The 15,232-nt window shown below is 42.8% G+C and overlaps 1 protein-coding gene and 1 long non-coding RNA gene across 3 annotated transcripts in view; both read left to right on the top strand.

Moving 5' to 3' along the window:
* The window catches only part of LOC127336638 (subtilisin-chymotrypsin inhibitor-2A-like), a 49,906-nt gene that overhangs the window by 26,066 nt on the left and 8,608 nt on the right, over positions 1-15,232 (top strand). The window lies entirely within an intron of this gene.
* On the top strand, positions 8,603-12,326 carry LOC127336637 (uncharacterized). The gene is made up of 3 exons (XR_011752857.1): positions 8,603-9,432; positions 10,691-10,775; positions 12,101-12,326. It is a non-coding gene; the product is annotated as an uncharacterized lncRNA (long non-coding RNA).

Below are 15,232 nucleotides of genomic sequence, written 5' to 3'. Positions count from 1 at the left end.
TCCTCCCTGAGTTCGATAAACCTTGGGTGATCCACTTAAGGGAAAACTTGCTGCTGTTCTACAAACCTCTGCTCTTGGAGGCCCAACACTGTCTACAGGAAAGGAGGGGGAATGTAGACATCAAGCACTTTTCTGGCGCCGTTGCCGGGGAGGAAAGGTAAAAGGCACTCATACTTCGGTTCCAGGTAAAGTACTTTTCTGGCGCCATTGTGTTTGTGCTCGAAGCTATTTCCTTTAGATCCTGCAATTGCATCTTTTTGTTTCTTGTTTTGCACTAGTAAGGCATAATGGAAAAGATCTGTGAGCTTTTTATTCTATTTCCTGAGTCAAGACATGAATGGTTTAATGCGAAAATTAAAAAACCTATGGAATCTTATTTGCATGCTAGTAGCAATGATATTAGTATGAACGCTTTGAACACCATTGTTGATAATGATATAGAAAGTTCTAAGCTTGGGGAAGCTGGTTTTCATGATCTTTTTAGTCCCCCAAGCATTGAGGAGAAAATTTTCTTTGATGATACTTTGCCTCCCATATATGATGATTATAATGATAGTGGTCTTTTGGTACCACCTACTATGGAGAGTAAATTTTGTTGTGATTATACTATGCCTCCTACACTTGATGAGAATAATAATGATAGCTACTTTGTTGAATTTGCTCCCACTACAACTTTTAATAAAATTGATTATGCTTATGAGGAGAGTAATTATTTTATGCATGAGACTCATGATAAGAATGCTTTATGTGATAGTTATATTGTTGAGTTTGCTCATGACACTACTGAAAGTTATTATGAGAGAGGAAAATATGGTTGTAGAAATTTTCATGTTACTAAAACACCTCTCTATGTGCTGAAATTTTTGAAACTACACTTGTTTTATCTTCCTGATCTTGTCACTTTGCTCTTCATGAATTTATTTGTGTACAAGATTCCTATGCATAGGAAGCATGTTAGACTTAAATGTGTTTTGAATTTGCCTCTTGATGCTCTCTTTTGCTTCAAATACTATTTCTTGCGATTGCATCATTAAAACTGCTGAGCCCATCTTAATGGCTATAAAGAAAAGAACTTCTTGGGAGATAACCCATGTGTTATTTTGCTACAGTACTTTGTTTTATATTTGTGTCTTGGAAGTTGTTTACTACTGTAGCAATCTCTCCTTATCTTAGTTTTGTGTTTTGTTGTGCCAAGTAAAGCCGTTGATAGAAAAGTAAGTACTAGATTTGGATTACTGCGCAGTTCCAGATTTCTTTGCTGTCACGAATCTGGGTCCACCTCCCTGTAGGTAGCTCAGAAAATTAAGCCAATTTACGTGCATGATCCTCAGATATGTACTCAACTTTCATTCAATTTGAGCATTTTCATTTGAGCAAGTCTGGTGCCATTTTAAAATTCGTCAATACGAACTGTTCTGTTTTGACAGATTCTGCCTTTTATTTCGCATTGCCTCTTTTGCTATGTTGGATGAATTTCTTTGATCCACTAATGTCCAGTAGCATTATGCAATGTCCAGAAGTGTTAAGAATGATTGTGTCACCTCTGAACATGTGAGTTTTTGATTATGCACTAACCCTCTAATGAGTTTGTTTCGAGTTTGGTGTGAAGGAAGTTTTCAAGGGTCAAGAGAGGAGGATGATATACCATGATCAAGGAGAGTGAAAGCTCTAAGCTTGGGGATGCCCCGGTGGTTCACCCCTGCATATATCAAGAAGACTCAAGCGTCTAAGCTTGGGGATGCCCAAGGCATCCCCTTCTTCATCGACAAATTATCAGGTTCCTTCTCTTGAAACTATATTTTTATTCGGTCACATCTTATGTGCTTTACTTGGAGCGTCTGTATGCTTTTGTTTTTGTTTGTGTTTGAATAAATGCTTGTGTGGGAGAGAGACACGCTCCGCTGGTTCGTATGAACACATGTGTTCTTAGCTCATAATATTCATGGCGAAGGTTGAAACCTGCTTCGTTAAATTATTATATGGTTGGAATTGGAAAATGCTACATGTAGAAATTGGTGTGATGTCTTGAATAATGTGATACTTGGCAATTGTTGTGCTCTTGTTTAAGCTCTTGCATCATATACCTTGCACCCATTAGTGAGGAAATACATAGAGCTTGTTAAAATTTGGGTTTGCATGAGTGGTTTCTCTAGAGTCTAGATATTTTCTAGTAAGATGTTTGAACAAAAAGGAAGACGATGTATAGTTTTATAATGCTTGTAATATGTCTTTTATGTGAGTTTTGCTGTACTAGTTCGTGCTTGTGTTTGCTTCAAACAACCTTGCTAGCCTAAACCTTGTATCGAGAGGGATTACTTCTCATGCATCCAAATCCTGAGCCAAACAACACTATGCCATTTGTGTCCACCATACCTACCTACTACATGGTATTTTCTGCCATTCCAAAGTAAATTGCTTGAGTGCTACCTTTAAAATTCCATCATTCACCTTTGCAATATATAGCTCATGGGACAAATAGCTTAAAAACTATTGTGGTATTGAATATGTAATTATGCACTTTATCTCTTATTAAGTTGCTTGTTGTGCGATAACCATGTTCACTGGGGACGCCATCAACTATTCATTGTTGAATTTCATGTGAGTTGCTATGCATGTCCGTCTTGTCTGAAGTAAGAGAGATCTACCACCCTATGGTTAAGCATGCATATTGTTAGAGAAGAACATTGGGCCGCTAACTAAAGCCATGATCCATGGTGGAAGTTTCAGTTTTGGACATATATCCTCAATCTCATATGAGAAAATTATTAATTGTTGTTACATGCTTATGCATAAAAGAGGAGTCCATTATCTGTTGTCTATGTTGTCCCGGTATGGATGTCTAAGTTGAGAATAATCAATAGCGAGAAATCCAATGCGAGCTTTCTCCTTAGACCTTTGTACAAAGTGCATAGAGGTACCCCTTTGTGACACTTGGTTAAAACATGTGCATTGTGATGATCCGGTAGTCCAAGCTAATTAGGACAAGGTGCGGGCACTATTAGTATACTATGCATGAGGCTTGCAACTTGTAAGATATAATTTACATGATACATATGCTTTATTACTACCGTTGACAAAATTGTTTCATGTTTTCAAAATAAAAGCTCTAGCACAAATATAGCAATCGATGCTTTCCTCTTTGAAGGACCATTCTTTTACTTTTATTGTTGAGTCAGTTCACCTATCTTTCTCCACCTCAAGAAGCAAACTTTTGTGTGAACTGTGCATTGATTCTTATATACTTGCTTATTGCATTTGTTATATTGCTTTGCATTGACAACTATCCATGAGATATACATGTTACAAGTTGAAAGCAACCGCTGAAACTTAATCTTCCATTGTGTTGCTTCAATGCCTTTACTTTGAATTATTGCTTTATGAGTTAACTCTTATGCAAGACTTATTGATGCTTGTCTTGAAGTGCTATTCATGAAAAGTCTTTGCTTTATGATTCAGTTGTTTACTCATGTCATTACCATTGTTTTGATCGCTGCATTCACTACATATGCTTTACAAATAGTATGATCAAGTTTATGATGGCATGTCACTCCAGAAATTATCTGTGTTATCGTTTTACCTGCTCGGGACGAGCAGAACTAAGCTTGGGGATGCTGATACGTCTCCGACGTATCGATAATTTCTTATGTTCCATGCCACATTATTGATGTTATCTACATGTTTTATGCACACTTTATGTCATATTCGTGCATTTTCTGGAACTAACCTATTAACAAGATGCCGAAGTGCCAGTTCCTGTTTTCTGCTGTTTTTGGTTTCAGAAATCCTAGTAACGAAATATTCTCGGAATCGGACGAAATCAACGCCCAGGTTCCTATTTTTCCCGGAACCATCCAGAACACCCGAGAGCCGCCGTAGGGGAGCTCTGGGGCCCCACACCACACCCTGGCGCGGCCGAAGGGGGCCGCGCCGTCCTATGGTGTGGGCCCCCCAGAAGCCCTCCTGCGCCGCCTCTTCGCCTATATAAAGCCCCTGGATCGAAAACCCTGAGGCGTTCGACGAAAACCACAGAAACCTTCCAGAGCCGCCGCCATCGCGAGGCCAAGATCTGGGGGACAGGAGTCTCTGTTCCGGCACGCTGCCGGAACGGGAAAGTGCCCCGGAAGGCTTCTCCATCGACACCGCTGCCATCTCCATCGCCATCTTCATCACCGCTGCTGCTCCCATGAGGAGGGAGTAGTTCTCCATCGAGGCTCGGGGCTGTACCGGTAGCTATGTGGTTCATCTCTCCCATGTACCTCAATACAATAATCTCATGAGCTGCTTTACATGATTGAGATTCATATGAGTTTGTATCACTATTTATCTATGTGCTACTCTAGCAAAGTTATTAAAGTAGTTCTATTCCTCCTGCACGTGTGTAAAGGTGACAGTGTGTGCACCGTGTTAGTACTTGGTTTATGCTATGATCATGATCTCTTGTAGATTGCGAAGTTAACTATTGCTATGATAATATTGATGTGATCTATTCCTCCTACATATGCATGAAGGTGACAGTGTGCATGCTATGTTAGTACTTGGTTTAGTCTTTTGATCTATCTTACACTATAAGGTTACTAAAACATGAGCATTATTGTGGAGCTTGTTAACTCCGGCATTGAGGGTTCGTGTAATCCTACGCAATGTGTTCATCATCCAACAAAAGTGTAGAGTATGCATTTATCTATTCTGTTATGTGATCAATGTTGAGAGTGTCCACTAGTGAAAGTGTAATCCCTAGGCCTTGTTCTTAAATACTGCTATCGCTACTTGTTTACTACTGCTGCGTTACTACTGCTTGTTTACTGATTTACTGTGTTACTACTGCTGCAATACTACCACCATCAACTACACGCCGGCAAGCTATTTTCTGGCACCGTTGCTACTGCTCATACTTATTCATACCACCTGTATTTCACTATCTCTTCGCCGAACTAGTGCACCTATTAGGTGTGTTGGGGACACAAGAGACTTCTTGCTTTGTGGTTGCAGGGTTGCATGAGAGGGATATCTTTGACCTCTTCCTCCCTGAGTTCGATAAACCTTGGGTGATCCACTTAAGGGAAAACTTGCTGCTGTTCTACAAACCTCTGCTCTTGGAGGCCCAACACTGTCTACAGGAAAGGAGGGGGAACGTAGACATCAGCGCCCCAAAAACCTTTGGAGGTCGCTTTGGGATGCGGCTGGAGATGCTCTAAACTGTTTTCCTGTTTACCTGTTTGCTTTTCTTTTTAAAAGTATGTTGGTTTCTTTAATAGAAACGGAGGATGGGGGCTCGTTGAGTAAAAGCATGAAGCCAAATTACAGTACAATCATGAACAAGAACTTCATATTAACTGAACTATTCTTAAGGAAGTCAAGAATCATGAAAAGTGATATTGTTATACTAGTGGAAAACAGGGCTTCGGGCCTTTTATCGCCGGCGCGTCTGCACCCGCGACAAATGGCATGGCCACGTCGCCCCGAAACCCTTTTGAGCGGTCCAGGCCTTTTGTCGCGGCCTTTTATCGCGGGTCGTATAACGACCCGCGACAAAAGGGGCTGAGGTTTGGCGCCTCCTGCTGGCACCCCTTTTGTCACGGGTGGTTATACGGCCCGCGTGAAAGTGCATGGAGCCCCCATGTGTGGTTTTGGTAATTAATGACAATCCCTATGGACTAATGTTTGCATTGAGTTATATTTGTAGGTGTTGTCCATAGGCAATGCTTGAACCATATGTTGGCTTCAAGGTTGCAATAAGAAGAAATTGATGAAGGATATCAAGTGTCAAGTATGTCTTGAAGATGAAGAGGAAGTGAGCCCTCAAGTTACTTCAAGACATCAACATGAAGAAATGAAGTGCAAGTTCAAGATGAGCCAACTCGAAGAGATCATATGCTTGAAGCTTGCCATGAAGAAATGAAGTGCAAGTTTAAGATGAGCCAACTCGAAGAGATCATATGCTTGAAGCATGCTCTCCATATAGTGTTCATGGATATGTGAAGATGCGCCGAAGAAGAAGCTCTCCCATGATGGATTATGGGGGAGCAATCCACAAGACTTCGTCAAGCAAGCACAATCAAGAAAGGCGTTCCATCTTGTTGCGGTCAAGATCGTCATCATCGAGCTCAAGTGGAATGCGCAAGTATAAGGTTTGCTCTTGATAGGGTTTCTTTCTCACCGGTCTCATAGTGTAGTTGGAGACCGGTTTATAGTTTAGTTGCCGTACTATCAAGAGGGCTCTCGAGTGAGTAACTCGATCGTATCGTCCGGAGAGAGCTCAAACCTTTGCATCCTTGCATCATCTTTCTTGGTTGTTATTTGGATCTTATCCATATGGTGTTTTAGAGATTGTGCTTATTCTCATGACAAGCTCTAGTTCATCGAAAACGGATTCCGCATGGATCACTTGTTGCGTTTTCGATATTGGAGTTTTTCTCGGTTTCTCGTATTGAGAGGTTTCACTCTAGAATACATAGAAAAACCCACCCCACCTGTTCTTAAGCTTTTCACTCTTTGTGGGGTAGCTCTTGTCATCTTCTTTACAACAAAATTGGTTTCACCTAAATCTGAGTTTCCTAACTCAAGTTGTTGCATTTTCCATATTGGAGGTTTTACCGGTTTGCTGTTTATAGATAGGTAAAACCTTTATCCATTTGCTTCTATCCTACTTTGCTGGACTATGATGTTTCTATGCATATTGTTGTAGAGCTCGTTGTTGTGATTTCAACGAGCCCAAGATCATCGAAATCGGAGTCCGGATGCAAAAGTTATTAAGGTTTTCGTATCGGGTGTTTGGGCAAAAAACTGGGGGGCCGGAACTGCCGCCGGGAACACCCCGGCACTGCCGCCGGGAGCACCCCGGCACTGCCGGTGGCCAAGGCCGGCACTGCCGGCCACCCCTGCACTGCCGGTGGAACAAGGCCGGCACTACCGGTGGCTCAAGGCCGGCACTGCCGGCCTGTCGCGATTTTGGCCCCAACGGGCAGAAATCTGAGACCCCTATTTAAGCCCTTCTTCCTCCTCTTTCTCCCCACTGCTTCTTCCTCCTTTTGCTCTCCACCATTGTTGACCTTGAGAGCTTCCCACATCCCTCTACTCCTCCAATGATTCTTGAATCCATTTGAGGGAAAAGGAAGAGGAGATCTAGATCTACATTTCTACCAATCAAATCCATCTCTTTGTGAGTGGAACTCTCTAGATCTTGATCTTGGTGTTCTTTGTGAATTCCTTTGTTCTTCCTCTCTTATTCCCCCAATAGCTTTTGTAGCTTTGTTGGAATTTGAGAGAGAAGGACTTGAGCATCTTTGTGGTGTTCTTGCCATTGCATTTGGTGCATCGGTTTGAGTTCTCCACGGTGATTCGTGGAGGTGAAAGCAAGAAAGTTGTTACTCTTGGGTTCTTGGAACCCTAGACGGATTCTAGGCCTTTGTGGCGATTTGTTGGGAGCCTCCAATTAAGTTGTGGATGTGTGCCCCAATCTTTGTGTAAGGCCCGATTTCCGCCTCGAAGGAAATCCCTTAGTGGAACCGTGACCTAGGCCTTTGTGGCGAGGGTCACCGGAGATTTAGATGAGGCGCCTTCGTGGCGTTCGGTGTGTGGTGTGAGTACCGCATCTTGGGGTGAGGCCTTTGTGGCGTTGGTGTGCATCGAGCAACCACACCTCAAGGTGAGCCTCTTGTGGCGTTCGGGAGCACTAAGCAACCGCACCTCTCCACCGGAGATTAGCACTCGCAAGAGTGTGAACTCCGGGATAAATCATCGTCTCCCGCGTGCCTCGGTTATCTCTATACCCGAGCTCTTTACTTATGCACTTTACCTTGTGATAGCCATCATGCTTGAAGTTATATATATCTTGCTATCACATACTTGCTTGTATTGCTTAGCATAAGTTGTTGGTGCACATAGGTGAACCTTTGCTTAGAATAAGTTGTTGGTGCAAATAGGTGAACCATAGTATATAGGCTTTGGGCTTGACAAAGTAAACGCTAGTTTTATTCCGCATTTGTTAAGCCCATCTCGTAAAAGTTTTAAATCGCCTATTTACCCCCCCTCTAGGCGACATCCGTGTCCTTTCAATTGGTATCAGAGCAAGGTCTCTCATTCTTAGGCTTCACCGCCTTGAGAGTAAAGATGTCGGCTAGAGGATTAGTGCACGATAACACTCTTATATTAGATGGCACAAATTATGATGTTTGGAAAATTTGCATGCTTAGTCATTTTCGGGACATTGACCCTCATATGGAGAAAATTGTAGATATAGGTTTTTCTCCTCCTATGGATTCACAAAATCTATCTTTAGAGGACGAGAAAAATTTATATCTCAATTCTCAAGCTTCTTATGTTCTTATGAATGCTTTGCGAGATGTAGGTCTTTTTTGTAGCGACCCGGAAAAATACCCCTATTAGAATTGTTTGTTCTTTTTATTTGCTGCATCATCATGACATCATGCATGCATCACATCCATTTTTTTTAACCAAAATAAAATTATTTTTATAAATCTTAATTATTTTATTTCTTCCTCTCTTATGGTTAATTAATAAAACCTCCCTTGTCCTTTCTCTTATTTTAATTAAACCAAAACAAATATCTTTAGATCTTCACAAAATTATTCTAATACCAAAATATAGTTTTTCAAATCTGTCAAACCTCTTCTTCTCATCATCTTCTTGTCTTGGAAGAATTCAGCAAGAAAAGAAATGAAGAAGCAGCAAGAGAAGAAGAGAGAACAACCAGCTGGCCACTTCCTTGTTGTGAACCCACCGAAGCTAATCTTCTTTTAATGTTGTCCTCCTCCTCACGAAGAGAGCATGAGCTCTCTGGCTCACGCAAGGCTGCGTGCGTGCCGTGCCGCACCACCCCTTCCAGATATTTTTTGGTCACCCTCCACAGCCGCCCAACACCATCTGCCTCCACCTGCTCCCCTCTTCTTTCCCCTCTCCCAAGTCGAATCCGAGAGAGGAGAAACCCCATCGAGCGCCATCGCAGCAACCTCGACCTCGCCGTCGATCCGCCAGCTCCGGCCATTCCCCGATGATCTGAGACTACCAATAGCTGCGCCTTGATGCCGCGGTCCTTCTCAAGCCAAGAAATCGAGCCGGGGCGCTCCATATCATCGCCAGCTTCGTCGTTTCCTCTCCGACCACGGCGAAGAAATCTCTGTTTCCGGCCGCCTCCAACCTCGCCCGCCCTCGCCAAGGTGTTCATCTTACTCCTGGTGAGACGGCACCTCTATTCCACCTCTTCCCTGTCATGTTTGCTCTTTGTTCGGCGTCGCGTATTTCTGATGGAACTGTCGTCTTCCTGTCCGAGATACGCTGTCGGCGTTCGTGTTACTGCCATCGCCTGGGGCCTTCATCCACTTCGCCACCGCGGTGCTCTCTGGCAAGTACCTCGTCGTCTCTGCTTCATCTCCGTCCTTGTCGAGCTCACCTTCCTCGCCATCGACCTCCCTGGTGAGCGCCCCCTCTTTCCCACCCAGTCTCTGCCCTTTTCGTCAGCGTAGTCTGCTTCTCTGGCGATGTCCGTGCACCGTAGTCACCGGCGCCGGCTCTGTCCGCAGCGTCGTTCTGAACCCAGGTCGCACACCTGGAGAGAATCATTTGGCCGCTCTCTCATATCGTTCAGTAAACCATCGTAACCACTTAATCTGCTCCTTTTGGTCCAGCAGTTTGCCTGCTTGTTTAAGCTAGCTAGGCACAACACGAAACATCAATCGATCCAGCTGCCTGCCTGCTTGCTTGGCCAGCTAGCTATCGCACATCTTGTCTGGTCAAATTGCTTGACCCCCTCAGTTTGATAGCAATCTCTGGTCAGATCTTGGTAAGCTCTAGTGGTAGTTTCTTAATCCACTTCCCAGCAGTACCAGATCAAATCCAAGGGACAGCAAAATGCCCTCTCTTCCGTCCTTGTTCTTCAGTTTCAGATAACACCTCTGTTGAAATTCAGTTAACGTCACACTTCGTCACTAAATTCAGTTATCTGTTCCTACCGTTGTATGCCTCCAGGTTGCGCACGCAAGGGCCACCTCGCAGCAGCCAGCGCTGCCTCTTTCTCCTAGTGTGAGACACAATCGATCTGGCCAAACCAATTAAGTGCAACGCCTCCTCTTATCCTTTTTATTTCAGCTAGCACATCTTGCAAATCTTGGATCCATCCATCCAGCAGCTTGCGTGCTTGCTTGGCTAGCTCGCAGCTGTTCCCTATTTTGGGTTGGCACTCAATTAAATTCCAGTTAGCACTTTCTGTCTTATACGTGTCTGCCCCTGTTTTAATTTAAACTTCCAATTTTCAACTTTGGTTTATATTTGTAATACACCTTAAAATAAAATGTGTTATATATGAACCTTGATAATAAAATACTTTAAATAATAATATGACATTCATATGCATGTTGTATCTCGCAGCATATCATGTTGTTGTATCGCACCTAATATTTAAATGCGGAGTATTTCGAAAACACCGATTTGGTTTTCCCCGCTCCGTTTAATATTGAAGTAGCGCACCCCTGCCATGATATGCCATGCTAAACAACCCTTAACTTTGCCGGTAGAAAAATAACGTGAACCTAATAATTGTTTGTTCGGGGTTCCGATCCCGCTTAATATGGATAAGTTGCATCGCATCATAATTGGCATGTCATGCATATCATCTTGATCATGCTGGATCTTGTTTATCCGTAGTAGTAAGACTTGCATACGTTGTGTGTTTCAGCATTTGCTTCTTCCCGGATAGGATCGCGAAGTGGTGTGGTGAGATACGACAAGATCTCCGGATGTCCCTCGGCAAGCTTTAACAGGCAAGCATTTCCCCTATACTCCTGCCCCTGCAGAAGTCGCTCACCTATTTTATTTTGCCTTCTCCCTCATGCTATCCTTAAGTTGCGTTCTTGTCACGTGTCCCTTCCACTTGTTACCTCAAGCAGCCCATATTGCCTCCACCAACCACCTATGACTATTGTTTGGTTTCGGGTCTGCCTTGCGAGTCGTAGGGCATGCTAGTGCTGTTTATATCTCGTTACTGTTACTGCTATCTTATCGGGTTATCTGTTGGGGAACATGACACATGGTTTATGGTTATATCTGTTGGAAGTATCATGGTTACTTGTTAATAGTTGTTAGTGGAGGCATCGGTGGGTCAGCTGATCGTTTTGTGACGGCTCACTTGTGTTTCCTAAATATCTTAGGACCCCGAGTTCTTGTTATCTGTTCCGAGACTGAGCGCTCTAACCACACGTGGGTATGTTTCTGGGTCTCCCCTCGACCACTGCCGGAATCTACAGCTTTGTCCAGTGGCCACAACTAGTTTCGTAATGTTTTACCATTTGTTGTTGCGTGCATGCCAGCATGTTACTTATTTATTTTGGGAAGCCCCTGGGTGCCTTGTATCCCTTGTTTCTGGTATGCACGTATAGGTCGCGGAGCCGCTGCGAAGTGGTTTATCGCCCCAGTGTGTGTTTAAACCACCTAGTACGCTGTCGCAAACAGCTAGGTCCGCTTCGGAGATACGGCCGGACTTCGACACGGGTTTAACTTAGTTAGGTGGCTTCCTGGACATTGTTGTCGTGAAGGAGAGTGCGAGTCGTGATATCCACCTGTCGCAAGTGGGTTGATCGTGCGTGTGGGTACATTTGGGCAACCCCTGCAGGGTGTACATCTTATCGATAAGCCGTGTCCGCGGTTATGGACGACTTGGAGCTGTATGACTCGACCATAGACAACTTACACCTGCTGTTTCAATCATAATAACTTGTGTAGTAAGCTAGCACAACTCTAATAATAAATGGTTAAAACTTGACAACCGTGTGAGTGCCTTTGCAAGTACTTCTTGGCGAAGGGGGAACACATCGGCTGTGTTATGTTTGCAGAGTATAGAACTGTTAGTTATGCGCTCTCTCACCTTCTCTGATAGACGACAGTTGTAGAATGTCTCTATAGGTTTTTAGTGCTTGCGCGCTGCCGCTTAACCCCACCATATTGCCTATGACGTTCCTCTTGCGTCTTCTAAGTCCCCTGCGTGCCTCAAGTACAAAGGACGACTGGTTGACGAATGCTTATACGTCTTGAAGTCTTGTTAAGTACGAACCCGTACTTATTGCTGCTTCTACGGGATATAACCGGGCAGGTATGAAGATATGTTCGATGAAGACGACGCTAGCAAGGTTACCCTTCCGGCTTGGCCTGGGCAGGGTTGTGGACGCCATCGTTTATCTTCAGGACTCTTAGTCCAATTTGTATCTTGTCCGTACTCGGATGTATTTGATCTTCTGTATGATTTGGATCTTTGTATGTATCTATTTGTATCTTGACTCGTTGGAGTCGTTGTTGTAATATATGTTTCTTGTGGGCTCTATTGTAATCCTGTTGTAATGTTACCTCTCGTGATTGATTCCACCCGCATCGCGTGCATGCTTCGGCGTGTACGAGGCGCTTGGTGGTGCGTCTCCTAAAATCGATATCGTGCGGATTTCGGCGGGTTCGCTGGGATCCTCATGGTACCGGTTTTGGGGCGTCACATTTTTCCATACTTGCCTTTTTGGAGCGCTCATGAGTTATGGACAAAGATTCAAGATAAATATGATGTGTCCAATATTATTAAGGATGATTGCATTGCTTCCACTTCCGGCCGTGATGAGTTTTCATCTCCATCCACTTCACCAATGTGTGGGAATACACAAGGTAATGATATGGTGAGTGGTGATGGAAATTGCAATGTTGATATTGAGCTTTCTATTGATGATTCTTCATCTATATCGCATTGCAATGGTTCATCTTTGGACTTTAACACATCTAGCACTAGAAATGATTTACATGCTTGTGTTGATAGTCCATGCATATCATGTGTAAGTTGCTTAAATAAATCTAATGATGATATGCTTGCTTTGTCTTGTGGCCATGATAAAAATACTTCTATTTCCTCTAGTTGTTGTGTGACTAACAATGTAGAGGAAACCAAAGATTCTATTGGTCAATACAAGATCTTGAAAGGAGCCTCAAGTAACTCCTCATCTTTATCTCACGGTTCTCATATATGTCTTATGGCCAAGAGTTCCACGGTATCTCCTACCGTGGAACCTAATATTCCTCGTGGTGATAAGGATGAGGATAAGTATGAAGAAGAGGATTGGGTTGTCTCTCTACGCAATAAGGGTGAGAGTGTTTTCAAGGTTCTTTGCAAAGATAAAATTGCTTGCTCTCACTTCTTTGAAATCTTGACTACCGCTATTGAGAGCCAAAACTTATTTGGATGCATGAGAACACCATTGATAAAAAGGGTGCTCTTGAACGAGAGTATGCCAATGATGTAGCATCCCTAAAGAATGATCTTGAAGAAGAACAAGAGACCGTAGCCTCTCTTGAAGAGCAACTTGAAACCCTTGAAATGTCTCAAAATGAAATAGTTTCTAAACTCACTAAGGAAAGAGACCATGCTAAAGATCAAGTAAAAATGCTTAAAAAGGAAAATTCCAAAGTTGGCGTTGGTCATGATAAACTTGTTAAGGATCTAGATGATCTAGACAAGGCCCACAAGGCCTTGGAGAGCGAACACTCTATCCTCACCAAGTCACATGAGCAACTCCAAGCTTCTTATTTAAAAGAGCATGCTATGTTACCCACTCTTCTTAATATGTCTTGTGATGATGCTTGTGCTACTAACTCTACTTCTTGTGAAGCATCTATCTTGAAGGAGAATGTTGAGCTAAGGGCTCAACTTGAATTGCTAACTTGCAATTATGAGAAATTGGAAGAAAATCATGAAAAGCTTTCTCGCTCCCATGAGGATCTTCTAGCCTCTCATGATAGGCTAAAGTTAGCTCATGAGGCTATCATATCTAAGGCAACACCTTGTGAGCCTCATGTGGATACTAGCACTTCTACTCAAAATGCTATATTGCCATGTGCTAGTCCTTGTAATTCATCCACTCATAATATTGCTAAATCTTGTGATGAATTATCTTCCTTGCCTTGTTGCTCTAACAATGAAGATTCTACTTCCTCTAGTACTTGTGTTGTTACTAACCATGTAGAGGAAATCAAAGAGCTCAAGGCCCAAGTCACTTCTTTGAAGAATGACTTGGTAAAGGGTCATGAAGGGAAATGCAAACTTGACACGATGTTGAGTATGCAACAATCCCCCAATGACAAGAGTGGACTTGGATTCAAATCCAACAACAAGAACAAGTCCAAGAACAACAACAAGAAGAAGGGCCAAGTAAGAGTCAAAGACCCGGCCAAGATTGTTTGCTTCAAGTGCAATATTGAAGGGCACCATGTTAGATCTTGCCCTTTGAAGAAGAAGCAAAAAGGGAAGCGGCCTCAAGCTCAAACTCATATTCAACCTCAAGTTGAAGAAATGCCACTTCCCAAGAAGAAACAAGCCAATGCCCCCATTGTGGAGAAACCTAGTGAGAAGAAGGAGAAGAAAAGAACTTGCTACATATGCCGTGAGAAGGGCCACATCTCCTCCTTGTGCACTATTGGTACCTCATCCAACTCTATCACCATTGATGATATTTATTCTATTCGTAAGGATGAGGGTGGCAATGTGTTTGCCAAATATGTTGGTGCTCAAAGTGGTGTCAAGAAAAGAACCATTTGGGTTGCCAAGCCTATTGTGACTAACCTCTTAGGACCCAACTTAGTTGGGGACCAACAATCCAAAATTTGATCAATAGGTGCTTGTTGGAGGGCATTGGAGACTTGGCTACATCATGAAGAATTAAGGGATCTTCATCATTTATATTATCTCAAGCCAAGACTTTTGATTATCTTGCTTCTATCATATATCCAATGTTCCTCCTTGCGGTAACTTGTGCTCAACTCATTTATATTGAAAGTTACTCACCCCTTAGCATGTGTTAGTTTTGTTCCTAACATGTGTTTGTATATGTTGTGCTTCCTACTTGATTTTCTTGAGAAATCAAGTCTATGCATGTTGGGTTGCACACCATGTATTTGTATTTGTGTTGGAGCCACTTTGCATCTTGTTGTATCTTATATGGCTCTTATGAGCGATTAATGGACTATCCCATTTTGGGGGAGTGATATTCCTTTGGGAATTTCATGATCCTAACAATGTGTGTATATGAGGAATATCACTTAGAATTGATATTGCAAGATTATCTAGACTCTATGTGGTATGTCATCTTAATGAGAAATTCAAATTCTTATGTCCATTAATATCTCTAGTTGAATCTTAGTTGCCTCTTGTGAAAATAAATTCCTTATCATATTATGGGGGAGCAATAAGCTTTGT

This window comes from Lolium perenne, chromosome 2 (genome assembly GCF_019359855.2).
Source record: "Lolium perenne isolate Kyuss_39 chromosome 2, Kyuss_2.0, whole genome shotgun sequence".
In the NCBI taxonomy this organism is placed as follows: domain Eukaryota; kingdom Viridiplantae; phylum Streptophyta; class Magnoliopsida; order Poales; family Poaceae; genus Lolium; species Lolium perenne.
The sequence above is the reverse complement of the archived record's forward strand: the minus strand, read 5'-3'. Positions and strand labels throughout refer to the sequence as shown.